Source organism: Lagopus leucura, unplaced genomic scaffold (genome assembly GCF_019238085.1).
Source record: "Lagopus leucura isolate 7727_CA_CO unplaced genomic scaffold, USGS_WTPT01 Super-Scaffold_100001, whole genome shotgun sequence".
NCBI lineage: Eukaryota > Metazoa > Chordata > Aves > Galliformes > Phasianidae > Lagopus > Lagopus leucura.
Window position 1 is genome coordinate 68,686,085 of NW_024962262.1, and position 8,497 is coordinate 68,694,581.

The 8,497-nt window shown below is 44.2% G+C and overlaps 1 long non-coding RNA gene across 1 annotated transcript in view; it reads right to left on the reverse strand.

Annotated features, from left to right (window-relative positions):
• Positions 1-7,858, reverse strand: part of LOC122177306 — a 29,588-nt gene extending 21,730 nt beyond the window's left edge. Inside the window, exon 1 of the long non-coding RNA XR_006178045.1 lies at positions 7,781-7,858. This is a non-coding gene — a long non-coding RNA (uncharacterized LOC122177306). The remainder of the gene's footprint in view (positions 1-7,780) is intronic.
• Positions 7,859-8,497: the final 639 nt, after the last annotated feature.

An 8,497-nucleotide genomic window follows, 5' to 3' on the forward strand; every position in this document is an offset into this window, starting at 1 on the left:
AATAAAGGCTAATCTAGTTAAAGAACTGAATTAAATCTCATGAAAGTATGTAACATCCTCCACTTTGGAAGAAAGAAATAAAAGCATTCAGCTAATAATGCATCTCGGATAATACTGCAGACTGTTCCAGGATTTGCAAGAGTAAAGAAGAGAGCTGTTCATCATTTGCTGATACGAATGGCTCCTTTCAACTGTTTATACATTTTACTTTAAATTTACTCCAAGGATATTTAAAAAATGCTATTTATTTGTTTTTCTCTTAGAAGTCAGAAGTTCGTCAGGGTACAGTATTAGCCCAGCATCTTATATTAAGTCAACAGATGACAGAGGGTGGAAGGGACCTCAACAAATAATCAAGTCCAAGCCCTTGCTAAAAGCAGGCTTCCTATAGTAGGTTACACAGAAACGTGTTCAGGTGGGTTTTGATTATGTCCAGAGAAGGACACACCACAGCCTCTCCCGGCAGCCTGTCCAAGTGCTCTGTCACCCTCAAGTTCACATGGAACTTCCTGTGTTCCACATATTTAAATACCTCCTTCACAGCACTTGCCCAGTTTTACAAAGTTACAGAAAAGCTACAATAGTGAATGTGAAATGAAGACTTAACATAAATACAGCGCTTATTATCAACTACTCAGAAGCTGTATTAAATTCCCATGTGGTCACAAAGGCAGAAAGATCCCACTAAGCACTGTTTTTTGAAGAGTAGAGATACGGCCTCATGATTTCCTTCTATCAGACAGGTGACTTCTTTAGAAGGCAGTATGGCACAGACAGCCACATCTGGCTCTTAGTGGAGGAGTGGACACTTACCCTACTCACCTTCTGAAGCTATTAACGTAAGTGGAAGCACGTTTGGAACATACATCAGTAGACACAGCCAAAATTTCCTGTAGCAGGGTGAGGGGGGGAGAGTTGGGGAAGTCAACTAACAAAAGCACTGTAAAGAAAACACCGTCCAGACAAATGTAGTTTTTCCATACTATTTATTTCTCCAGCTAATCACAGAAATTGACAATTACTGTAACATTAGAGAGTGTGAAAAACAAGACACAGAAGTGGCTGCTTTAACAGCTGCTACTTCTGCTGATACAACTTCAGCAAGTAGGTCCCTTCAAACCAGTGCTCAGAGTCAACCCTTCTTAGAGCACCTATAGACTACCCAGCGAAACTGCCTCCAAATTGAATGAGACAGCTCAAAGTATAGTTATGTATAAAAATTCCCGGATTTCCATGTGTAGATGGAGTTGTTGTCATGTTTATTCTTTTAAAATGAGGAACAATCTCCAGTGCTCAAGGGAAATTTCATCATTTCTGCTGACATACTGCACAGCGATGGAAACTACCGCTTAACCACATGTTTCTTGGGACTACAGATAACTACCTGAATGCCAGATGAATTCAAGCTCTGAGCCTTTCAGGCAATGCAGACGTTAAAAGCAAGCTGACCAAGGGAATGAGAGGGCAGCGTACAAAAAATGACTACATGATTCAAGCAGTAATGCAGGACATCACTAAATAAGGTCTATAACCAAAGCATTTAGTAATTATTAGTCTTTAAACACTTTCTCATAAAGAAGCAATACCTTTATGATAGTAACACATTAATAGCAGTAAACTCGCTTTTACTCCCATCAGACGCTTACTGGAAGCCTATTAAAGACTTATCTACCACTCAAAAACTAAGTAAAATACTTTCAAGATTTAAAAATAAACCACAACATATCTTTGACAGTAAGCTGAAGAAATTGGAATTCATTTTGAAAAATCCAGTTTCAGTAATTACATCTACGTATATTTATTTTTTCTTGCAAATAGAAAAAGCTTTTTTTGGGGTGTGTGTGTGTGTGTGTGTGTGTGTGTGTGTGTGTGTGTGAAGGGAGCCTTCTGGAAGAAAAGGATTTTATATCTTGGCCATCACCCACTGTCAAAATATAACTCAAATTATTGAACACAGCTCTCATCAGACCTAGAGGGAAGGCAGAACAGGGAACATGCAAATTGCAAATCATTTTATTATGAACTTCTGGACAATGATGGAACTACTGCTAAAATAGTGAAATGAAATACAGCTCACTCTCTTTATTCCAAATCTCACAAATGTAATTTAGTAATTTAAGTCTGACAGTTTGTTCTGACTCTGTACTGGAGTAAATGAAGTAAAAAGCAGGCAAGAAAAAAAGAGGCAGGAAAAAAAACAACTAATGAATACAGAAAGCTACACAGAGGGATTATTTTCTCCCCTGATTAACCTATTGTCAGGTTGCATTAGTTTATGCTGCTTTCCCTTACATGCCCAGTAGTCACATATTTCAGGCGGCTCAACTAAAACCTGGGAAGCCGTCAATAATACAAGAGCTGGATTTACACCTTGTAAAACACAAAATGGTGCACAACCTTGTGCTTCTTCAACTTGGCTTTTTTTTAATTTCACTCTTTTTTTCAGTATGTCTATCTTGTTACACACACCTGACATTGCTCCTGTCTTATCACTTTTCTCAAGCAGCTGCAGGAGATGCCTTACAGCTAGAGGTCCTCTGAGCTGTTACAAGCATCATGTTGACCACAAACCTGAATGACTGTTTTTTTTTAAAAGCAATGTTGATAGACATCATACATGCATCCCATGCAACATTATAAGGAAGGGGCTGCTACCCTCACTATTCCTAGTAGCTTATAGTAAGTAGCCGCAAATAACTTTGAAAAGCAGAAATGAAAGATCAAGTTGAACAGATACACCTAAAGAGCTTCCGGCACCATTGTTTTCCCAAGGACTGAAATCACATGTCTTGCTGCAGATGACTAACATCATCTTGGGTTAAGGAAGAATGTGAGATTTCAGCTCTATCTAGTAGGGACTGAAACATTGCTACCCATCTTGGAAGTCATACTAAGTACATCAATAATAATCAGTATGCTCTGTTAATCACAGTACTTTGAAACAAGTATGCATCTGAAGTTACCAGAGAACGTATCTGATGATGAGGTCAAATAGTCAAGAGAGGAAGAAGTCCATGGAAAAACTCTCTGAGCCAGAAAACCTTCATGGATGAAATCAGGCTTTTGATACACTTCATATGAGCACTGAAGCACAGCAAAGAACCTTCTGGAGAGCAAGAGCTCTACAGACACAGAAAACGGGATTTGTTCAGCAAATGCTCTGGTTTTGAGAAAGTGACTCAGTGGTAATTGTTTTGTCCACAAAGAACCTCAAGACCACATACAAGAAGAACAGGGCATATAGTTCCTCCACCAGCCCAGCTTGTCTGTCATGAAGGCTGCAAGAAGGTTCAGCCTACCAACCATAGACAACATACTGAAGTAACTACTGTAAGAAAATAATTCATGTTTGTATGATACTGCACAGAGAACAAAGAGAGATGAAGAAAGGTTTCTATTAAGCTCAAAATGAAGTAAAAAAAAAAAAAAGACACGTGAGGAATGTCACATTGAGTTATGAGAAAATTAAATATGGCTAGAACAAAGCAGTATGATCTACTCCCATCAGGTAACCCATTTGAGTACTGTTCTGCTTGAGAAGAAATGAAACTGCTTCAGACAGGTTTCTGGCATTAACAGGCAAAGTATTCCCAAGTAGGCCAGCAGTCACATACAGGAAGAACAGAACTCAGCCAACTGGTGAAGGGCTCTCCAGCACCACAGCACTCACTGTTAGGAAGCAGCTTAGGTCCCTGAGATGCTCTCCCTTCAGTGCCGGCCCTTATATGAGCCCAGAGTGGCTCTACCCTGGATCCACCCCTTGTGGTCAGATGGGGAGCACCATGTGCACACAATGGCATGTGTTCCCCTGGCCAGCGACACCCCTTCACCAGGTGTCCAGCCATCAGTTCAAGCCCTGACCTAACAGGTCCCCAACAAATCCTGAGTTCTGCTTTTTTAAAGAGGTGTACAAATTCAAACTCCTTAATATCTATCATTCCATTTGCCCTCCTCTCTGTATTTTCCATATTGGTAGCCCAGAATGTTTTATATTTTGAAGACCAAGCCTTTTTTAAGAAGTAATGCTCCTGTGAGCATTCTGCTGAATTTGCCAGCCTCTATTGGATAGAACTGATACTTTGTCTCATTCCAGATCATGACACAAGAAAAAAAAAAGAAAAAAAAAGAAGGATCAGATCTCAGGATATGCAGCAAGAAGCATCCCCCTTCACCAGAAGCAGCATCATTCCTGACGTGTCCAGAGAAGGGCATTGAAACCCGTGAGAGCTCTGGATCATAAATCTTGTAAGGAGCAGCTGAGGGAGCTGGGATTGTTTAGTCTGGAGAAGAGGAGGCTCAAGGGAAACCTCACTGCATCTACAACTTTGAAGGGAGGCTGTGATGAGGAGAGGTTTGGGCTCTTCTCCCAGGCAACAAACAGGACCCAGGGAAATGGCCACAAGTTGTACCAGAGGAAGTTTAGGTTAAAAATAAGGAAAAACTATTTCTCTCAGAGTGGTCAGGCACTGGAATGGCTGCCCAGGGAGGTGGTGGAGTCGCCATCCCTGGCAGTGTTCAAGAGGCGCCTGGATGAGGAGCTACGAGACATGGTTCAGTGCTTGTGGTAGCAATGGTGATGGGAGGACAGTTGGACTAGATGATCTTGCAGGTCCTTTCCAACCTTGTGATTCTATGATTCTGACACTAGACAGTGCTGTAGAAACAAGCCTCTGGTCAGAACTTGCCATCAACAAATTTACAAAGCATTTTTGTGGTGAATATTAATGAGACCACCATACTCTTGCTAATTACATAAACAAAAAACAACAAAAAATGGTTGGATTTCTACCATCTCTAAAAGGGACCTGCTTTAGTTGACAGCAGCAAGATAAGCTCTTGCCAGCAATGAAAAGCAATGACAGAATAAAATGAAGCTCTGAAGGAGGTCATCCTTCACTTACCCCATGCTAAATGAAATTACTTCCCAGAGATTGAGTTCATACCTACATTCTAGTGACCCAGGATGTTTGAGATACAGGAATGACTTGACACCAAGTGAGATGACAGCTTGAATCCTAGCGTTAGTTCTAAATCTTTACTCCATATTTCTCCTCCTCAATTTTTGTGCGCTGATTTTAAGAAGTGCCTTTCATCTCAAGAGGACATCAGATGATATCATAGAATGGTTTGGCTTAGAAGGGACCTTTCAGATCATCTAGTTCCAACTCCTCCAAGCAACATGTTCTAGTGTCTCACCACCTTCATACTAAAGAGCTTCCTAATATCTACCCTCTTAAAGCTTAAGGCCATTTCCCCTTGTCCTGTTGCTACATGACCTATAAAGTCCTTCTCCAGCTTTCCTATAGGACTCCTTCAGGTACTATAAGGTCTCCTTGAAGCCCCCTCTTCTCTAGGCTGAAGAGCCCCAGCTCAGTCTGTCTCCTTATAAGGGAGGTGCTCCAGTCCTTTACTATCTTTGTGGCCTTCCTCTGGACACGCTCCAACAGCTCCATGTCCTTCTCGTGCTGAGGCCTGCAGAACTGGATGTTGTACTCCAGGTGGGGTCTCACAAGAGCAAAAAGGCAGAATCATTCCCCTAGACTGCAATACATATTACTTTATAAGGAGAATTCTAGAATTCATGTTTGCTGTTTCTAACATTACATTCAAGCAGTGCAGTATCTCGGATTCCAGCTACAGAGAATGACAAGCACAACAAATACCTGCTTGGAACATGGAGCTCTCTCCAGCAAGCTGTTCGATGACTGTATGCACTAACAATGTTCAGGCTCCAAGTGGGAAGCCTAACACCATGACAAAGCAGCATTTAGCATTCTAGCAGCAGTATGCTAGAATACACAAAGAAACTGCTTGGAAGTGTAATGAGTTTGAAAGTGCACAAGAAAGTGGTCCCCAAGGAGTACTGCTCAGGACTAGAGTTCTGTTCACCCACAGCTCTCACACAGAAGGTAACAAAGTGGTTCTAAAGACCCTCAGATGACACAACTCCAACCAAACTAAAAACCTAATGCATTAACTAACACTGAACAGGTACAGCACAGTACTGCAGTTCACATCTTTGTGAAGGATCTAAGGACTTATTCCTCCAAGGTCAACTTCCAGGTCACCTCTCAGAATGGGAGGCTAACATTATGCTTGTCTGAAACAATCTCTCGGTAGTGGTATATCAGTGTAACTTGCAAGATAGTTATCTGTCTGCAAGCCTCTCTGCAAGGGCAGGCAGTGTTAGTTTCAGTATGCATTTTCAAGCTTTTCTTTCTGTTATTAAAGAATCAGAGCTTTAGCTGTATTTTGAAGAGATGAAATGATACACAGGCCTTTACAGCACCTTTTACATAACCCAAATAGTAGGTCAAATACAAAAAAAGGAACTGGAAACTCAATTCAAGCCAGCACAGGTAGGCTGTAGGGTTGAGTGGTGTTGGTGGGAGTCTAAGAAGTAACTTGGGTTACTTCAGTTGCATTAAAAGTTAAACTGAAAAAGGAATGAGGTATCACCATGCTTCTGTTGGTAGCCTTGCATGTGGTAGCAGGTTGGAGATTCATGATCCTTGAGGTCCATTCCAACCCTGGCCATTCTGTGAACTCTCCTGAATTGCTTTGTGATTCAGAAATTACCTCCCCTGGACTGAGAAACAGTTTAGTCTACTCTCTTTTCTACTGATTTGTACTCAAGGTACTACAAAGTGGGAACACCAGGCCTTGTGGTCAAGATCTTCAGAAATAATTGGTGCTGAAATATCCAATTTCTGATATGTCACCAATCAGTAGAGTCCTCGGCATGTTATGGAAGCGCTACTGAAATAATGTGACTGAGAAGCTGTGTAGAATACTGAAGACAGATGTTTGATGATAACTTCATTAGTATTACCACTATCTGCAGACTGTAGCCCATTCCCCGTAACTTGTTTAATGTGAAGTCTAAACTTTAATAGCTTTTTAAACACAATATATTAATACTCTAATCACTGGCTAATTTATGAAGATAAGAAACATATCTAAACACAGGTGCTTTTTTGTTCCAACTGCATTTGCACTAGACAGCTTATGTAGTAATCTTTTAAGAATAGCACAAAGACACTGGAGTGCTTTGGACTGGTCAAGATTTTGCCTTCAGCAGACCTCCTGTGATGCTGGAAATGTACACAAGCCCTGTGTACTGGAGACAAAATGCCTGAGGAACCATTTCAGAAACACCACTGACATACAAATGCTTGCTGTTACATCTGTGGAAGCAGGAATATTGTGGTTCAGCCTCATGGATACCTGACTTCACAGTGGCAATAACAAGGGGACAGAACCAGCAAGCAGCAGTGCTGTGACTGAACTTCCCTTAGACAGATTTGGCCTTTGCTCTTATTAATCTAACTGCCAGAGGGGGTTAATCCCTTCATGGATGCTTGGGAGTGCTTGGCAGTCAGAGCAGAGACAGCTCTGAGGCAATTCAGTAGGCAGAGAGAAACCTGCCCAGCTACAGGGCTTTTGCCAGATACCAGAAAAAGGATGCTGTGGGATTACCAAACGATTGATGCCACTTGCTGAAAATGGCATATAAGCACTGAGCTGTGCCACTGCACACGTGCAGTGTGCATCACACTTCAGGCAGCATTTAACTATTTCCAAAAGTGGCTGTGTGGGCAAACGAACTGCAAGGCACAGCAGGACCACGAGGTTCCTGGCAAGGGTAGGGGAACAGGAGGCAACATCCCAGCAAGAGATGTCAGCGAGTCGCCTTGGCCTTATAAGGGCCAGAAAGCAAGCCCAGCACACGCAGCCCCTTTCCCCAACGAGCTTCAAAGAAATCCGGACGTTTACTTACACCAGACGCTCCGTAAAGCTCCTTCGCGCTCCCCTACGAGATTACCCCGCCAACCCTTCGCTGGCAGCCGGCAGCCGCACCCCCCCCCCCCCCTCCCTCACGCCTGCCGGGTCGCGATAGCTTCGTCACAGCGCTCTCGCGAGGCGCTACCTCCATCCCCCCTTCCCCCTCCCCCCCCCCCCCCCCGGTCACGTGACGGCAGACGAGGCACCGCTCCACCTGTCAGTGAGGCGAGAGGAGGGGCGCGTGCGAGGCGGGTCCGCCCCGCCCCTCTTCTCGCGCTCCGCCACGCGCCCGTCCGTTGGCGCAGGCGGGCCAACGGTCGCTCCGCCCTCGTGAGGGAAAAGTCCCTGAGCGGGCGCTGGCTCTGCCGCGCCTTCCCCTCGGCTTTCCTGCGGCGGATGAAACTACCCGCCGTAACGCGAGGGCAGCGGCATCCGGGCACGGAGGACCTTCCTTTATCCGCCCTTCGGCGCGGGCGCTACCCACAGCCTAACGGCCCCTCAGGCGGCGGGTGGACCTCCTCCCTTCTCCCCGCGAGAAGAAACCATTATGATCCGGTGGTGCCAAAAAACCACGCCCCGTGGCCGAGCCACGAGAAGGCGGGCGGGCACGGCTCTGTCCGGCTCGTGCGTGAGGTCCCATTTTTTCAATGCCGTCTACGCCCCCAACTCGGAGCCCTCGTTACGCAACGCCACCCATGAACGCAGCGCACCC